Here is an 11,024-nt window from a genome sequence, read left to right on the forward strand (position 1 = left end):
AAAAAGAAAAAATGATGACCTTTAAGACAACTAGTTTATTTCCATAAAAAAATTAAAACAAACTATCGAAAATAACTATATTGATTCTAAGTCATATTTTTGATAATATATCTACAAAATGATGTAATATAAATACGTTAAAATACTAAAAATTAATATATATGCATATATAATTAAATACATTCAGTACATAAAAATAAAAAGAATAGCAGAACGTGGTTTCGATCCACGGACCTCTGGGTTATGGGCCCAGCACGCTTCCGCTGCGCCACTCTGCTTATAGCGGAGACACTATTTACTAAAATCTCTATCAAAGTTGTCAGTTATTTTTATATAACACCTATAAAACAAGTATTATATAACACATATAAAACAGGTATTGTCATATATAGCACATATAAAATATGTAATGTAGATGTTTTCAAATAATTAGGAATAGACAAATTATATTATACTAGCTAACGATTGTAGGAATATCAGACCCCTCAACTTCTTGGGTTTTAAATATTATTTTTGATTCGTTCTGATTTTTTTAAAATCTATTTTTAAATTTAATTGTTGAAGTTAGACATTATTGGCTCAATTTATAAAAAACTACTTATCATTTTCAATTCATTTGAAAATAGGTTTATAACTTAGCTAAATATTTTCATAAGAAAATATTATATATTATTTAAAGTTAGATTTAAAACTTAGATATTAAATGATAAAACTAAATATTGTTTATAATTTAAGATTAGGTTTAAAACTTACCTAGATAACAATTAAACTCAACATTGGACAGTTAAATTTAAGTATAGCAAAGCTAACGGGACTGAAGAAAATATTTCGTTATAATGAAAATTTGTTATATTGAATGTAAGGAAGATGATATATTTTTATTTTATTGTTAATTATCATATTACTACAGCATCAAAATAACCTCTTATAAGAGTGATAGATCGTTTTTTGTCAATTTTTTAAGATAATGTAATGAATGACAATAAAATTAGTAAAAAAAAATTGTAAAAAAAGTTTGAGGATCGGCGAAACACTTTGTCGTTTGTGAATACATCCGACACACGCCAAGTCAAAGTCCAAAGGAGAAAAAAATTTATATAATTGTAACGTCATTTTAAAATTCAGATCAAAATATTTCGTTATACTGAGATCAGTCTTTGTTACAATGAAAACATTTTGAATGAAAGTTTTTTGGAGAAAAATTGAAGTTTCGTTATACTGGATATTTCGTTTTTTCGGTATTCGTTACAAAGAGATTTCACTGTATTACGTTTTAAAATAACTAATTAGTAATTAGAAAGAAACGATTAACTGAAAATATCGACCACCTAATCTGTTACTTTAGACAAAAAGTGAACAGTAAGCACAATATGTGCTTTTAAAAATAGTAATAATGTTGAGACCTTTGTATTTTTATTAAAAAGTATTTTTTTTAAAGTATAGATTTTTTTTGCGCAGCATTAAATATTTAAATTTTTAATAAGTGAAAAAAAAATCACTGTATTTAAAATTTATAATAAACTAAACATATCTAAAATCTATAATAAATTTAAAATATTTTGAATCCAAAATAAAATAAAAATTATTTTTAAGGATGAAAAAAATAAATTTAATAAAGCTTGAAATTTTATAATTTTAAAAATATTTAAATTAATACTGTCTTATGAACGCGTCTGTAAATGGTTTTTGTTGACAATTTATTTTAGCGAAATTTTAAGAATTCTCTAAAAAATATAGCTTTAAATTTTCAACGTTCACTAAAATTTAATTAGACTTTTTTTCTTTATAGTGAAGCTAATACAAATCCATATTATTTATAATATATTTAAAATCCTTTATAAATTAAATATATTTTTCTTTAGTTACAAAAGTATTTTTTTTAGAACTTGATGATTTTTCTACATATTTTGATATGTGTTTTACAATTTAAATCGATAAAATCAATTGCGTCGTTCGTTCTCAAGCGCGCTCAAAACTGGGACTTCCCCGAAATTTTAAATTTGCTTACATATGACAACTCTTGCCATTTGTCAAGCTCACATCACGCGCGGGTTAGTGCAAATAAATAAACAGTGAAATATGTTATAATCACAGCTTTTTTCTTACAAAGTGTTAATTGAAGATGATTCAAAATGCTGTAGCATTAGAATTATAGCAAAAATAAACAAAACTTTAAATTATGAGTGTGCCAGTAAGTGTTTGGTTATATGAATAATATATCACGGTTATTCTAACAAAACTACTATTTGACTTTCTAGGATCAAGTATTTAAAGACAAACAGCAGTGATTTGGTAATTGATGATATACGTATCAAAGTTAAATAAACATATAACAATGGTAGTAACAATAAAAAATCTCATATTAATGTAAACAAAAAGTTACATTTTACCCACTATATAGTATCGTTTACAGTTAAGTTTCGGAAGCAATGAAAGATCTAATAACATTTACGTATGGCAAACAATTAATATATGACGTACAACTAATCAGTTTAAGAAGTGATGCCAATCTACGTGTTTAATTCTCTACGGTAACTTAATTTTGTTCTTCGGTTGTCGTTTAAATTTAATTTATGAATTATATTAGTAGTAATAATGTGTTCAATGTTTAACTCTTGATAAAGGTCTTGTTTTTAATTATTTTTCAGAAGCAATAATAAAACAATTTGATGACCTATATGACGACAACGTGGAATTGGTACATATAAACAAAAATTTGAAGTCACTCAGCAAGTATTATCTTTTTATAACGAACATACTGCATAAGTTTGATGTAATTTAATATCCTGAATTTGGCTGTTCCAAAAGAGAAATTATTGCACAGAAGAAAAATTGATAAAAAACCACGACGTAGATACGGCAACGTCACAAATAAGCGCGGACAAATGAGCGTGTGTCAAAAGAGCGCTGCATTATAAGCGCTGCGTCATAAAAGCGCTTACCAAAGTAGCACTGTAACAAAATAGCGCGCGTCAAATGCGCAGACAGTCATATGAGCGTTGGCATTTATGTTGGCATATATAGTTATGTATTTATTTTTATTGAAAATTAATTTTATTCCACGCTCCTTCTTACAAAAGTCAGCAATAACCGCATTATATAATCAGTATATTGTCTTTCTTTAATTTGTCTAAATGTTTTTTTTCGATTGATATTAATGCAAGAGCTGACAATCTATTCTCACTTTTTTTAATAATGTGTCTGATTCGCTTAGAAAATACAATAATTCAACATAGTTGCCTTCATTTACGGTATTATTATTTTCAGAGTGTCCTCGAAAAGAAAGTTCTTGTTTAGATAAAAAGCAAATCACGTCAATTAATTTGGAAATAATATATCTGTTTGCAGTAACTTTCTTATTATTTAATTCAACATTTGCCTTAAATTGAGCACTGAAGAAATCATCGATACGATTTTCTTTACTAATTTTTTTTAATTGTATAGTAGCGCATATGTGAGGTTGAGAGCATTCTTACTTTTTACGAGCTTCATTTAAATTGTAATAAATTTAAAAATATAGTGTTTATTCCCATTCCCCCTATTTTACGAGTTCCACCTAAATTGTAATAAATTCAAAAATATAGTTTTTGTTCCTATCCCCCCTAACCGCATGCCCTGTTTCAAAGTTATCGCACGACACTGATATGCATATATCGCATGTATGGGGATGGGGAGCTATACTTTCGTATGTACGTAAAAATTAATAAATAATAATATTTTTATTGTCTAATCATTTTAATCGTCATTGCGCTCTGGCACATAAAATACTAATTTTACCGCCTATATCTTGTGAATTTTAATTCTTAGTAAATTTCTCGCAATTACTTATATTTTGTATACATAATTCCTAAAATATTCATTACTTGATATATATCAAGTTGTTTTTGCGCTCTTATGACGTGCTCTCTTTTTTTAAGCGCTCATATGACTCTCTGCGCATTTGACGTACGCTATTTTGTGATAGCGCTACTTTGGTAAACGCTCTTATGACGCAGCGCTTATATGACGGCGCTCATTTGACACACGCTCTTTTGACCGGCTGCCCGTAGATACATATTTTGCCACATCGGATTAAAAATAACCCACTCTTAGATATTTTGGCTATCGATTATTACAGATATGCAATCATATATTTTGTATAATTATTGTATAATGTCGTCCATTAGATAACATTCAAGAAAGTACACATTTATAAGCAGTCCGTTGCCTGATATATATAACGTTCACACTGTGACAGCATCGATTTGATCGACATTAACATTCAATCCTCATACATACTAAGGATATATAACACGTTTACGTTCAAAACGTACCTGGTTAATTTGCAATTTGTCTAATCCAACGAATATGTGCATTAAATCAGAAGCAATGATAATTTTTATGTATTGTAAAAGGAAAAACTCACTTTTCGGCCGCGTAGCTCGTCGACGGGAATTCAAAATTTGAAGATTTCATTACGAAGATCGTTTTTTTATTGTTTATCTAGTTTAATCAATGCATTATTATAATCCTTACACACATTATGTATATATTTCATTTTAATAGTTATAACATACCTAGTTAATATGCAATCCGAATATATTCAATCAAATCGAACAACGCACATGCCAAAATAATGAAAACTATTGTCGCGTAGCAAAATTATTCACAACTGTCAGCCATCTTGTTTTATATTATATTTGAATGCTTATTTTTCATTGGTCGACAACAAAAGAATTCATTAGCGGAGGTTCGAAAATCATTGTCTCAACTCTATTTTTATTTTTATTAATTATAATTAAATATATTTCCTTTGTTTACGTGTAAAATTATACACCGTTCATACAAAGCGATACGATTTACAGAGTAGAAAATTAAACGGAGAATGTTACATTTTAAAATATGCGCATCCGAAAGCGGCTTAGAACAATTATATATAAGATAAGACTTAGAACAATTATATATAAGAAGATTAAAAAATAAAAATAAATAGCAGAACATGGTTTCGATCCACGGACCTCTGGGTTATGGGCCCAGCACGCTTCCGCTGCGCCACTCTGCTTATAGTGAAGGGAGTTACTAACAAACATTTTCAGTAAATGTTTAATTACGCATTATTTCTTTGACGATAAGGGTTGCTTGAAATATAAAAAGTGATGCAAATTTTAAGCTAGGTAGAAAAAGGATGTAATGAGGGATGGGTAACTGTAATTTTATCAGGTTCCTGGAAGATAACTGAAAAAATATAATGTAATGTAATTATATCACTATTTTATTGTTTCCTTTTTGATAGGTGATCATTTTGGTCACAGTAAATTAATGCAAGTTTTGAGACAAATACCTTTTTAAACTGTGTGTGGTCGCCAAAAATTATAATAAAACATAAAAATAAATAGCAGAACATGGTTTTGATTGCTGCAAATTTTGGGCTAGGTAAAAGGGTGTAGTAGTAGATAAGTAACTATATTTGTATCAAGGTCTCGGAGAGAAAAAAAGGGTTAATTACCAACATGTCAAATAAAATGATAAATTACATATCATTTTTTTATTATAGAAAAGATTAACATCTGTTTGTGCGTCCAGCGCATATCCTTAAAAAAAAATATTAAGTAACATTTTTATAAGTTTTGATGGTGCTCAAACTATATTCTTTTTAATGTTTTTTTTATAAATATAATTTAAAATTTTATTCTGATAGTTGTACAAAATTATAACTTATCTTAAAAATTGTATCTTAAATTTAAATAAATTATTTTTTATGGATTTAGCAATAATAACGAGATTTTCAATACCGGTATTATCAGGAGAATATTTTTGGCAAAATTCCACCATCTGATCATATAATACAACAATAAAAAACACATACGTATTTTAAAAAAAGATGAAATTTTTCATCTTTTCGTAGGTATTTCTTGCCATTAATAAAAAAAATAATATTTCACTTCATAGTATACAATGGGTTTAAAATATGTTCTTATTATTTTAGTAACAACGCATTTTTGATTCGATATTTATATACATAATGTATGTATATATATTTTATAGGGAATTTATTTTAATATAAACAATTATTTATTTATGAAGCGATTCTTGTTGATCTCTGTTTATTGATTTATTTTATTTTTTTTAATACTTCTATTTAATAATGAAAATATCTAATGCATTACATTTAGCAGAACATTACGAGTAGAAAAATAATAAATATTAATAACCCGAGATAAAAAATACGCGTATCTTTCATAATAAAGTAAAAAAACACATGAAGCAGAAAACTCGAACTTTTCGTAACAAGCATTTTCGAGTTCTTGATCGCCCATGTCAAAAAATAGACCCTTGCGCCACTCGCCATTTTCCACACATTACATACCATATATCAAATTTAAACGGCCCTGTGTGAACTCGCCCTTATTCCAAACAAAAACAAACCTACCTCCCATATCCTGCGTGCTAAATCACTTAAGGTTAAATTGGTCCTGGTGTATATAAAAACCCTCCGTTTCTCTTTCGTGCTCATCTCGTGTGCCGTTTGTTTATTTGTTTTTTTTCTTCTCCGTGTGAAAAAGAACCGTCGGTGGCATAAGTCGTTGTCAACTCGAATTTTTCGCAACTCACGTTTTTAATTTGCCGGGTTTTTATTGCAGGGCGAATCCGATATTGCGGGCCTAAGGCTGGAGGTCGGATAAAACCAAATTAAGTCATACAAAATTTCAAGAGATAAACATTATTTTTCCGTCTGCCTGCGCGGGTACGCACCAGAATGAATGAATCATACTAATGCGATAAAATGTTCCGTAGGGGGTACTTTTTATTGTTTTTTCCCATGGAAAATTAAACACATAATCTCACGGAACAAGTCAATAATCAACACAATATTTTTAAATTAATTTTATATATTTATATATGCTTTGCGTTTTAATATCATATATGCACGCGGTTACTATTTTTGGGTTTTGAGGCAAAAGGGGTGTGAATTTGCAGTCAAAATAGACGCCGGAAATCCAGTAACAGTTTATTCAGTTAAATTGTACAATTTACTAAAGCGAAATATTGTCGAGTAGTAAACATATTATACAATAGATTGAGCGCTGGTGCAGAAGTGATATCCTCGGGATGATCCACTGAGGTCTCGTGTTTCGGTTTATGTCTGATTGTCTGCCGTCTTGAATCGTGTTCGTCTGCTTTGAATGTGCTTGATCGCCTCCGACCTTCTCATCTCAACTCGCAAGATCGTCTCTGACCCTCTTGTCTCGAATCGCAAGATCGTCTACCGATGTGACGAAGTATTAGATCTTTTATATTCTTGATTCGAAACACCTCTGGCGAATTACAAAAACGCAAAAATCGGATGATCAAGGAAATATGCTCATGCCTTTTATAAATGAAATTTGCAAAATTAACACATTCTAAACATCAAAATTGTGGTTTTACGCTGGTTAAAGACATTGTCTGTTGTATTCTTTATTGAGAAGTCCTGTCCGTGGGTGCATCTGTAGGCTCAAGGTGGCCGAAGCGCTTTTACTCTGAATTCCAGACGTGCAATTGGATCAGTGGATGCGAAGAGAGAAGCGGCGATATCTGCGATCTTTGCTAGTCTGACGCTGAGTCGGTTCCTGAAGATCTGAAAAAAGGAAGAAAGTTATTGCACTCCGAAGAGGATTTTCAAGTGCGAATGCTCCTTGGTAGATCTTATTGTCGGTCGCTTTTCTGCGGAACGACAATTACAAAAGCATGGAGAGTTTTTTTTTTTTAAAGAAATTTTAGTTGGCCGATAAACAAATCACGAACGGTGGTTTTGAAGATATAGGGATTCACACACAATACCAGTCAAGAAACACGCCACTGTGCATACGAACCTAGCAGGTGTCTAGAAGAATACAGCAATTCGACTACCATATTCAACGTGTGGAGTGGGTAAACAGTTTACGCGAACGACAGTGTATATTACGCGGTACAAAACCGGACTTTACACACTTGACTTCACTACACATCGACGCTCGGACTACTACTTCGCTCCAATAAATACTTTGCTACACGGACTTCTTCGACCTTTTATTTGAGCAGTCAATTCAATAACCCATGATCGAAAACAAGTAACGACGACTTTTAGAATGATTTTTCAACGCAACCTGAAATCTACTATCAAAGCCACTATGTAGATACGACGCATATTCTATTTTTTTTTTTTTTTTTTTTTTTTTTTTTTTTTTTTTTTTATGGTTAATAACATGTACCTTTTGACTTAAGCTGTTCATAGGTTTTCAACGGTGGTGTCCCTTTTTAACAAAGAAACGTATTTTTTCTGTGATGATTAAAACGCTTTATCACGTGCTGAATTGGCCTTTTATGATTAAATAACAAAAAATTATGAATATAAAAGTGGTTCAATCAATGAATTTAAAAATATTTGCAAATGTAAACTTAAACAACAGTGTGTTATTAAAATAAGAGGAATATATAACTGTAAATTAATTTAAATAGTATGCACCTGTAATTGAAACTAGCACGATAGACGAGTAAATTAAACAATAATATAACGCAACTCATTATTGACTTTCCTTTATACATATAAAATATTTTAAAAAATACGCTGACAATAATAGCCTCGAAATTATGGGATTTACATTCGTCAAGAATGTTTTCCAAATCGAGCAGATTTTTTCCCTAATAAATGCTTTAACCTTGCTCGACGTTTTATATTACAAAATTATCTGAATATTGTAATTATATTGTTTATTTATAGAAAAAAATACATATTTATACATGTTATACCATAAAAACGACCTTTGAATACTGATATCTAATAAATTATTAATGACACATAACAAAATAAAAGCACCAAAATAAAAGTTTGACTCAACGCTCCTTTTTCCAAAAACAAAATTTCAGCGCCTCCCTCTTGAAAACTATATATTATTTTACCACAGCATTTTATCCAGGATAAGTGTGAGTTTTTTTAATCATTTTCATTGCTTCTGCAATAAAAGTTATTGGTGCACGTTTAAAAATTGTAAATGTAGCTTTTTATAATATGAATATTATACCTTCCGTAATTTAAATAATGAGTATTTGAACTTTAGAATAGGTCTAAAACTAAATCAAAAATCTATTTTTAAGCAAGTCGAAGTTGAATTATATTGACTTAAACATGAACCCGTAATGGTACTTCTGTCTAGAATATCAAACGACTGAAGCGTCAGTGGTTTTCAATACAAAGCTTTGCAAACAATCTATCATCGACTGCATAGACTCTGATTATATGCAGGCGATCACTGAGGTTTTTTCATCTACATATTGCCGATGAATCACACAATGAAAGCGAATACATTTGGCTTTGGCACCGACTAGTTAAAAATAAAATAACGACCCAATATCACTCTATGCATTTTTGGTTACCACCCACAAAAAAATATTTTTCATAGAAATATTCTTTAGCTAGTGCTACTCAAACATTTTTAGTGTTCGGACCAGTGTATATTTTTCAATCTCGTCGGTCAATAAACGAGTGCAACAAATGGCTGAATGGTCACGGCGTGATTATGATTTGTTAGAAAGCTTTCTGAACTTATAATGCTTAAGGCCGATCTCCAAGGGATAATTCACTAGACATCATCTCTCCGCAAGCTTCTCAACCAGCGCTCGGAAAAAAGCGATACTCGCCCGCCATAGCTTGTTACAATATATATGTAATATTATACAATAATATTCGTTACAATCTCTTAAAGTTTAAAATCTTAGAGGCAATATCTTAAAGGCTGGTCTAAATTTGGAAACACCTTGCTTTTGTCAACTATATGTGGTTTATCAATATTTACTTCATATGAAAATAAATTTTGCTTTTGAAAATGCACTACAGTAGTAATTTATGGAATGCACTGAAAAACAATAAAAACAATATTCTTATTAAATAAAATTATTTAAGTATCAGAGTTTACAATTACAAAGAAATCTAACCTTCCGATTAACAATATTAGGAAGATTGTGAAGTTTTAACGGCAATATTTATAAATATGTTTTCGGCAATTAATTGTAAATATTCATTATCAGAGAAAATTCACATCCAGTACAGCAAACATTTCCTTTGAGGCAGTACATGTAGCAAAGGCAAACGATGTACCGTTTGTTTCGAATCTCCACTGTTGTTGTGGTCTCTTTAGCAGCGTACATTTTCCGTCGAATGGTCCATTCGCCGCTTTTACGATACCTTTAAAATGTTTGATCCATTCATTAGCTAGAAGGGGTCGTGTTTTGGCGGCGCGTCTATTCACCGTCCGTATTCGATCTAGCGCACTTTAACGAAAATAGAGTTTGACAAGAGCACTAAAAACTACCATGCACATGCACAGTCTAGACATTCTAGACACTGTCTTTGAATACTCAATTACGGCAACCATTGCGATCAATCCTTAAAATAAAATTTAATAATAAAACAGTTTTATTTAAAATAGGCGTTAAAGTTCAGAAGATATTTAATAGCAAAATGACATTCGTAGTGGACCATAAATTAAACCCTTTGAGATGCGAAAGCCGACCATAAAGTAGAATCTCGGGCCACACATAAAACGATCTGCCAACAATGTGACATGTCCTATTTTGGTCAAACGAAAGATCGATCAAAGTAAGAAGACTTGAGGGATACGAATGGGCGCTAAAGTATAAATGGCTCGCCGCTTCCGCTATAAATGGATTACAAATCTTCAAAGGAATACCTTCAACTATTATAATAATTTAATGTTCATTTTATTTAAATGTGTCCCACTTAAATTACCATGAAATTATGAATTTAAGTGATATGAAAACTTTTAAAATAATAATTAACGTGTATAACAAAATACTTGAAACTCTCATGGGAAAATTATAAATCACAATAATGGTTGCAATATGACGATTTTTTTCCCAATGCGGTATAATGGGATAAATAAAGTGCGACTCGTGACTGAATCGAGAAATCAGTGACATATATTTTATTAATCACAGCTTATAGTCTTAAGAAATCAATTTTACAATTCATCCCAATATTCCTTCGTGAGATTAGTAAATTCTAAGAA

General features: G+C 30.3%; 1 non-coding gene across 1 annotated transcript; it reads right to left on the reverse strand.

The window, feature by feature from the left end:
* Window positions 1-206: 206 nt before the first annotated feature.
* Window positions 207-278, reverse strand: TRNAM-CAU (transfer RNA methionine (anticodon CAU)). Its single transcript has one exon. It is a non-coding gene; the product is annotated as a tRNA-Met (tRNA).
* Between the last annotated feature and the right edge of the window lie 10,746 nt (window positions 279-11,024).

The sequence above is a fragment of the Plectrocnemia conspersa genome, unplaced genomic scaffold, assembly GCF_051122295.1.
Source record: "Plectrocnemia conspersa isolate PC_06_02 unplaced genomic scaffold, ASM5112229v1 ptg000013l, whole genome shotgun sequence".
Taxonomy (NCBI): domain Eukaryota; kingdom Metazoa; phylum Arthropoda; class Insecta; order Trichoptera; family Polycentropodidae; genus Plectrocnemia; species Plectrocnemia conspersa.